Genomic DNA, 8,038 nt, shown 5'->3' with positions numbered 1-8,038 from the left:
ACGGTGTCTATAATCTGAAGTCAGTATAATAATTATTCCCAGATTTAATGTTCAGCTATTTAGTTTTTGGTTAGCAGAGTAACATACTGTGCCCCCTTGTGGGGAAATTGTTACATTTATACACAATGCATTCTTAGAGAAAGATACTTAGAGAAGTAGTGAATTTAAACTAGATTTGTCATTTTATGGTATGCCCCAATAGCATACCATAGAATGGCAAAGAAGCTATAGAGAGCCCTATGATTTTAATTTATATTCACAGTATGTGCTGCTACAATACATGTGTGCATTTTTATTGTGTGTTTGCTTTACTGCTTGGAATCAATTGTTGGTGCCTTTTTGGAGACCTATACAGAGTAGCAAGCCAGTAAGGTGTAGTGGTTTGAGCACTGAACTATGAAAACTGGAGATCAAATTTTCACCCAGCCATGGAAACCCAAAATGACACTCCCTCTGCTTCAGAGGAAGGCCACAGATGAAGCCTTAAAAAGAAGGTAAGATATGAACAAATCTTGCTACAAAAACCATGTGAAAGGTTCACCTTATGGTCACCATAAGTTAGAAATTACTTGAAGGCACACAACAACAACAACAACAACAACAACAACAACAACAACAACATAAGGAGCAGCAGTATTATAGGAGCATTCCTTTCAACATCTCCTCTACCTATCTCCGTGATCGCATTTCCTCCTATGAGCCAGTGCAAACCTTGAAATCATCCAGGGAGGCTCTTCTCTCGCTCCCACCACTGTCTCAAGTGCGGCTGGTGGGGACGAGGGAACGAGCCTTCTCGGCAGTGGCCCCCTGGCTCTGGAATGCACTGCCAAAAGAGATTAGGCAATCCCCTACATTATCCAATTTCCGTAAGAAACTGAAGACCTGGTGGTGTCGGCAGGTTTTTGAGTAATTACATTGGAATACCGCCAATTTCTGGGCCTGAATATATTGCACAAGATTTCCCTAGCCTAAAATGATGCATTTTAATATATTGGGTTTATGGTTCCCGTCCCCTTGATCTGGTCATGTAAATGTTATTTATTGTTATAATTGTATTATTTTACTTTGTTTAATAATGTGTTATTATGTTGTTATGTAATGTTTGTGTTGCTTTTATGACTGTAAGCTGCCCTGAGTCCCATCCGGGAGATAGGGCGGTATATAAATAAAGTTTTATTATTATTATTATTATTATTATTATTATTATTATTATTATTATTCTGCTATGGTGCCTCACCCCAAATACTTTGTCCAATTCTACATTTTTAGCAGTCAACAGTGTTCATAGATCTCTTCTACAGCACCACATTTCAAACTTAGAATAATATATAACATAGGTGAACAAAGTAATACATTCACATGCCTGAGATCAATCCTGCCAGAACAAAAATGTATCTTTGGATTCAATCAGGCTAAAGATTTTCCAAATTGTTTAGTTTTCTGTCTGTGGTATGCAGACACAAAGACAAAATGTCTATCATACATTATTCTTCTATGTTACTTAGCCAAACATTTGACAGAGTATAATGCAATTACTAAAAGATCATCAAAACTTGGTCACCCGTACAATATCATTATCTGCTGTAGCAACCAGGCAGGTATATGCTTATTTCATGAATAAATTTAAAAGTTCTTAATCATTAATTTAAGGGATGGCCAATATCTCTACCTTATGGACAGTTAATCTCAGTTTGAAAAATGTTGGACTGTATTTTTTTAACTTTATTCTGGATTATTTTTCTTATGTTGTCAAGCAAATTGGAATAGTCTCCTAGTCAGTGCAATAAAAATGATTGACCCTTAGGACCTCATCAGAAAGGCCTAGCAAAGCACCCCCCCCACTCCGGTTTCACCTGGCATTGCAGCAAAAATGGAGGGACAGTGGGGCAAATCTGTCGCCCCGCTCACAGCTCTGTCAGTGATACTTTCCCCATCAGATGTGAGAAGCATCGCCATTCTGCAGAGTACCCATGCTGACTCCATTGGAGCCAGCACTACACTGAAAGCCTTCCATGTTATGGGGGAAGCCTCCAACGATGTTTTAAGTTCTACCCCAGTTGGGGGTGGGGCTTCCATCAGAAGTCACAGGATGTTGTGTGATGTACACCATGGGGCTCCATCTCCAAGACTTGGGTGGAAGCATCCTAGGACACTAAATTTATGGTGTCTGATGAGGCCCTTAGTCTTTTTCAATACTCATGCTACATGGAAATAGTGGGGAAGTACAGATTAGTGCTGTTAATTTTTAAATGTACATTAAATATACTGTCTTTTGCTATGAACCACATCTGTTACCTCATTGATACATGAGGCATCTCTGTTGTTGTCCTTTAGTGTTATCTGGTTGGAATACAGGCATCCACATGCAGAAATCTTCATGGATTTGTATATATTTATTTATGGTGACATTAGGCTCAAAGAAAATCCATTGAAATCGATGGGACTTCAGTTATTATTAAAGTTACATGGATCTCCTCTAATTCTGATTACGGGCTGTGGCGCAGGCTGGAAAGCAAGCCAGCTGCAACAAATCAACAAATCACTCTGACCAAGAGGTCATGAGTTCGAGGCCAGCCCGGTGCCTGCGTCTTGTCTCTGTCTCTGTTCTATGTCATGGCATTGAATGTTTGCCTTTATGTGTGCAATCTGATCCGCCCTGAGTCCCCTTTGGGGTGAGAAGGGCGGAATATAAATACTGTAAATAAATAAATAAATTATACCAACCGCTATTCTGTATGAGTCATGTTAGAGTAAATAATGGACACTGAGCACCTTTGAGCACTTCCCTTCTAGTAACACAGCTGTGTCTGTTTGCCAATCTGTGGTCTTACTGATGCCAGCAAAGGCACCCAGCAATGTCCAGAAACTCCCTGGAGCTCTGTGCCTGGGAGATATGATGACAGGGATGACATGTTTTTTTCTTGCCATTGAGCACAAGAAAAAGAGGATGGCAGCACCAGGCTGGGTGGACAGTGGACCAGTTTGAATTAGAGCTAATCTAGCTGTCCACATTAGCAGAACTCCAGAACATTCCCCAATTTCTCCTAACATGGGTAAAACCAGGTTAACCAGTTGTATTCTGTGCTACTTGCCAGAAGTCCCTGGACATTCCCACGGGAACCCATCTGAATGTCCAAGTAATGACTTCTGCTCAAAACCAGGGGTATAGTCCCAGTGGAGATGAGCCTTAAATCTTCAAGTGCACTGAAGACTGGGTGTTAATACTCAATCCCAAGGCAAAGAAAATCCCTTTTATATGTTTTGTTTAAGTTGTATCATTCAATAAGCATCCATCCATCAAGCTATTTTCTTTCACTTAGGTCTTTTTCATAGTTATTGAATAGAGTAAGACTGAAGTTGAAAACTGATTTAACTTATCACTGGCAACAGCCACCTGTCCTGATTCCTGACTAGCTGTGTATCTGTACAATGGCAATATTTGCAAGCATGCATTGCTGTATTCACACTTGGTATTTGAAGAAGCATGGTAAAAAAAATAATGAAAAACTAGACACAGCAAGAATTCTTAACGCCTTGGTAAAGGTAAGTTGGCCACTGTGGAATGCTGTCCTATCTATAAATAGCTTGCTATGTGTAAAGTAGAAGAAGGCCTCAAAGGGCTGAGATTAAATTGTTTTTAAATGACAGAAGCCTTCCATCCAAGTGGAAAGAAAGCAGTTCTCACATTGTGACCCTTTTTCAAAGTTGGAAAATCTCAAGAACGATGCACATAATTCCAAAAGGCCTTCACAATTCTGATTTTTTTTAACTGTGCAAGGATTCTTGCTTATATGTTCTTTAATTCACAGAAAAAAGGGTTTTTCTTTTCAAATTAGCCCAAGTTTCATACATACAGGCCTGTAGCGAGGTGGCACTACCTGGAGAAATCCTCCACCTTGTGTGACTGTGGAGCTGAACAAACAACTCAGCATATGTATGCTTGCCCACAATGCCCTGCCTCATGTACGGAGGAGGAGTTGTTTAAAGCTACAGACAATGCGGTTGCTGTTGCCCGCTTTTGGTCCAAAACTATTTAGTTGCTTGTGATTTCTTTTCTTTTTTTATTTTATTTCCATTATTTGAAATGTATTTGCTGTACCAATGCTTTTGACACGAAATAAATAAATAAGCGAGGGGGGGGGGGTTAGGGGTTCAACCCCCCCCCCCCCCGAAATTTTTCAGGTTATAAAAGAAAACCTGGTTTACTCATGAATTTTAACTAGTTAACCAAATCCCCATGCTAAATCTATGAGACGCAAAACATTAAGAGTCCCTCCAGGCACTATCTCAAGCAGATATTGACAGGTTTGTAGCGGGGGTGGGGGGTGCTAGGGGTTCAACACCCCCCCCCCCATTTTTTTTCTGGCTACGGCCCTGCATACATACATTTATTCAGGAATGCTAAGGGTTTTCTTCTTCTTATAAGTGCTAACATGAAGTGTGTTGGTTAATTTATTTAAAGCATCAGCCCTCTGAAGAGTTTACATGCTCAGTCAGTCCTCTGTTTACTTAGTCTGAATAAACAGGGTCTGTGGTTCATTGCCCAGCACTGAAAAAGGCACTACAGTTTAATGTTGGCAAGCTGTCTTAACATCAAATGGCATACCAGGAAGAGTTCTTGACATTCCATCTGTCAATTATTTTTTCCAAAGGAATCTACTACCTCATTTGTGTGTTTGTGTCCACGAGTGAGTGTCTCCCCATGCACTAGTAATTGGTAAGGTTGGAGACAAACCTTTTATTTATATCCTGTCTTTCTCCCAAAATGGGATTCATTTTCTCCTTAAGACATTCAGATTATCTTGGTTAGTGATAATTTCTTTTTTAGATTCAAACTAACGACCCTTTTCCTCACCACCCCGCCTCACATACCCAATGAATAGTGTTACTGAAAGTACAGGTTATGCTACATTACTTCTGCATAGCATAACATGTGATTCTATTTCTCCAAAGAGTCCTGGTTGGAATTTTGAATTTAATATATTTCAAAGTGTACCTACACTACACAGTCATGTCAGGTCAAGTTCAATCCAAGGTGATCTTGGAATTTGTAGTTTAGGGAGGTATTTCTACCAAATTAAGGTTTACACACAAGGTTCCTGGATGAATGGATTTAAGTATTTATGTTTTAAGCTTTGTATACTGTTTTATTAAGTAATGCTTAACTATTTTAAATGTGTTATGTTTTATTTTATTGAATTTTGCCAGAGTTTGTAAGCTACCTTGAGTCCCCTCAGGTGAGAAAGGCGGGGTAGAAATGCTGTAAATAAATAAATAAATAAATAAATAAATAAATAAATTAGAATAGGCAATCCTGGTATCTGAATCTATTGATGCAAGACTTTATTAGCAGAGACTTTGAAGGGTACAGCTGCCCTCTAGAATGATTGCAGTTTGACACCACTTTAACTGCCATGATGCAATGCTATGGGATTCTGGCATTTGTAGTTTGATCAGGCACTCACCCTCTTCGGTACAGAAGGCTAAGTCTATATATATATAAATGTTCTGACCATTTCTGCTTTAAGGTAAACAGTAAAACTAAACACCCAAAACCCACGAAACTTGGTCACAAAAGACATGGTCATCCCGGCTGTGTTTAGACATAAAAAAACCAAGAAAAATAAAGTCCTAATTAGAGGGAGAGGAATAACTGTTTTTTCCCATTGCTGCCAGTTAGAAGGCTAAGCTCCACGCGCTTTGTCTCCTAGCAATCCACTCAGCCATTTAATGGAGCCCAGGGCCTCTTCAATCAGGCCTCTTCCACACTGCCTATAAAATACAGATTATCTGATTTGAACTGGATTATATGGCAGTGTAGACTCAAGGCCCTTCCACACAGCTATATTACCCATTTATCATCTTATATTATCTGCTTTGAACTGGGTTATCTTGAGTCCACACTGCCATATAATCCACTTAAGTGTGCATTTTATACAGCTGTGTAGAAGGGGCCTCATATAATCCAGTTCTAAGCAGATAATATAAGATTATAAATATACAGTAGAGTCTCACCTATCCAACATAAACATCCCAGCAGAACGTTGGATCAGTGAATATGTTGGATAATAAGAAGGGATTAAGGAAAAGTCTATTAAACATCAAATTACGTTATGATTTTGCAAATTAAGCACCAAAACATCATGTTATACATCAAATTTGACAGAAAAAAATAGTTCAATTCGCAGTGATGCTGTGTAGTAATTACTGTATCTACGAATTTAGCACCAAAACATCACAATGTATTGAAAACATTGACTACAAAAACATTGACTACTAAAAGGCTGACTGCGTTGGATAATCCAGAACATTGGATAACCGAATGTTGGATAAGTGAGACTCTACTGTAATATGAAATAATTACAGTGGTATAATAATACAGAACAACGTAGTCTCTAAAACCAGGACAGTAAATAAAGAGCAACACTCAGAAAGCAGGGAAATTGGGAATTCCAAAAAGGAAACAATCAGGGCCAGCTAACATTTCCCAATAAAGGATTCTCCCAGGCAGGAAGCAAACACGCTTTGAAACTGCAAGGCCATTAAATGCTAATCAAGGTGGCTAATTGCAGCATTCATACCTGCCACACTGAGACTATTAATTGCCATTCAAACTGGCCAATCAAGGATTCCGCAAGGTAGAAAACAGTCAGGCTTGCAAGCAGCAAGGCTATTCAGTGCTATTCAACCTGGCCAACCAAGATTTCCCCTAGATAGAAAACCCCCAAGCTCTGAAGCCACGAGGCTACTCGGTCCCATTCAACCTGGCCTAGCAAGGATGCCCTATGTAGAAAGCGGCCAGTCTTTTAAGCTGCAAGGCTATTCAGTGTAGTTCAAGCTGGCCAAACAAGGATTCCCCTACTAAGGAAGTAGCCAGGCTTCAAAGCGGCTCTTTGATTGAGGGTGCTACTCTAGCTACTCCAGAAAATGGCCAGGCTTTGAGGTTGCAAGGCTATTCACTGCTATTCCACCTGGCCAACAAATGATTCCCATAAGCCACAGCAACATGTGGGCGGGCAAAGCCAGTATCTTACAAAATGACAACTCCCATGTTTACATGGCATTAATGCAATTTCAAATTGCATTAATTGTATAGTGTAGATGCACCCTAAGTTTCCTCATCAAACTACAAATCCCAGAATATCATAAGGTGGCAACATGGCAATTAAGGGTGGTATCAAACTGCTATGAATGTCTAGTAGAGATGAAATCTATGATTGTTAATGTTGTTGTTATTAGGATAATTTTTGAGATGAGGTTCTGTTTAGTTCCAGCTCAGAACTATGAAAACTATAGCATATCTTAGATTTTTGTGTTCCTAGTATGCTGATAAGATACAGTTTTAGAATCAGCAGATAAGAAGAAACTGCAACCTTCATATATTCAAAAATTCAGAACATGGAATTATAAACTGAGAAATGTAATCTGTTTTTAAGCAGCAGCTGAAATTTCCATCCCATTGAAGATAATAGAGAAATGTGCTTCCAAATGTATGGTATCCAATTGGACATTTAAATTTTATTAGCTCCTACTGGCAGTTGTCATATAGACAAGAACAATCTGATCATGCCTCAGTTTAAAAGCATAGAGCTGGGCCTCCATATAAAACATAGCTTGAAAAATGCCTAGGATTTGTCAGAAGAGCATAAATCTATTTGGAGTATTTAAAATGCCGATCTATCTACCTTTCCCTGGTCCATGTTACAGCATCTAAACTCTGGCAAGCATGTCGTGCTGCATGATAACATTTAGACATTTCAAGAATAAAACAAGCCTCTGGCAACTTCTGCCGCTGACTTTATTGCAAGGCGCTTTGTGAACGTGCAGAAAGGCACGGTTTGTAAGGCTGCCAGAGGATCATTTGATTTTACCATAATTACATTAAACAGCCATGCAAGTCACCCAAATTATTCCTTTGCTCATAACTTTTTAAATGTTTCCAGACGTTTTGTCTCAAACCAACACTTGGGTTTCCTAAATTGAGCAGCAGAGAAAGGACATAACTGATACCTTATGGAGTATGTTGTGGTGGCAGACA

The sequence above is a fragment of the Anolis carolinensis genome, chromosome 2 (assembly GCF_035594765.1).
Source record: "Anolis carolinensis isolate JA03-04 chromosome 2, rAnoCar3.1.pri, whole genome shotgun sequence".
NCBI lineage: Eukaryota > Metazoa > Chordata > Lepidosauria > Squamata > Dactyloidae > Anolis > Anolis carolinensis.
Note: the sequence above shows the minus strand (reverse complement) of the source record.